The sequence below is a fragment of the Desmodus rotundus genome, chromosome 10 (assembly GCF_022682495.2).
Source record: "Desmodus rotundus isolate HL8 chromosome 10, HLdesRot8A.1, whole genome shotgun sequence".
Classification (NCBI taxonomy): domain Eukaryota; kingdom Metazoa; phylum Chordata; class Mammalia; order Chiroptera; family Phyllostomidae; genus Desmodus; species Desmodus rotundus.
Window position 1 is genome coordinate 22,670,187 of NC_071396.1, and position 1,324 is coordinate 22,671,510.

At 50.5% G+C, this 1,324-nt stretch overlaps 1 pseudogene; it reads left to right on the plus strand.

The window, feature by feature from the left end:
• The first annotated feature begins 617 nt into the window (after positions 1-617).
• LOC128779438 (cytochrome b-c1 complex subunit 7 pseudogene) lies at positions 618-895 on the plus strand (annotated as a pseudogene).
• The last annotated feature ends 429 nt before the right edge of the window (positions 896-1,324 follow it).

The following is a 1,324-nucleotide window of genomic DNA, read 5'->3' on the forward strand; positions in this document are numbered from 1 at the left end:
GCTCCCGTTTTACAGCAAGATGATGTAAGCTCTGGCAGCGGGGAGTTAAAGACAGCGAAAGTGAGCTCTTTGTTCCAGGGCCCAAGACGTTGCTGCACTCGGACCGGCGCTCCTCTAGCTCAGCACCAGGTGTTGCACAACTCATTTTCACGTTCCCTCCCACTTTCTTCCCACTCCCATGCAGACGTCTATCCATTTTCCACTCTGGGCATTGCTATTAGTACCTCTGCTCTGGCTGACGACCCCCTTGTCTGGAGATTTGAAATATGCCAAACCTATGTGCCTGAGTCTCAGGTCAACGTGGCGAGCAGGCCCTGACCAGTGTGGCTCAGTGGGTTGGGCATCATCCCGCAAAATGAAAGGTCACCAGTTTGATTCCTGGTCAGGGCACAAGCCTGGGTTGCAGGTTTGGTCCCCAGTTGCAGTGAGTACGAGAGGCAACCGATTGATGTTTCTCTCTCACATCCATGTTTCTCTCACTCTATTTCTCCCTCTTCCCAGCCCCCCCTCTTTTTTTGTAAAAAGGCAAGCAGGCCTGCTGTTGCAGCATCCGGCCAGTGCCTGGAGAGTATTTGCCGTGAAATTGCAATGCTTCAGGATTTGGTAAACTGGGGTCAATGCGAGACAATACAACACGTGTGGATGAGGGTGTAAAGGAAGCTGCAAGAAGGCTTCCAGAGAACCTGTGTGATGATGGGGTGTTCTGCAGTAAGAGGGCGCTGAACCTGTCCACGAGGGAGCAGAGCTTGCCTTCAGGACAGAGCAGAGGACAGACTGTGAGGAGGGCGAATTCTACCTTGAACCATGTCTGAACGAGATTACTCCGGACAGAAAAGGAAGAGAAGAACGGGCGAAGACATCATCACGTAATCGAAACCTGTGGATGCCTCTGTGAATGACCAGTATGTTAACGATGTTGGTTAAACCCGAAATGTACGACTTAGAACCATCTGGGCTGCCACTGTATTAATTTAAGTAAGTGTATGTTATAACTTAAAAAAAAAATTCGTGCCTTCAATGTTTATCTGCTAGGGAAAAAACTGTCTTCCATATAACCCTTGTAAATCCTGCCTTCCCAAAAGGAAAAACAGAGGGAACGCTCAGGCTTGAAGCTGCCTTGGTTCTTGCTCTGGAGAAGGAGAGGTAGGGATTGTTCTTGCAGACTCAGACCTCCGCCTGAAGACGGGTCATGGATCCCCTGGATGAACTCCAAAGCCATCTGGGGTGGGGGTTCTCACCCTCTTCTGCCCATTTGAATTCACCTGCGGGGGATTGACAACATTTCCAGTGGCCCGGCCAGTCACATCGGGACCTCTGGGGTTGA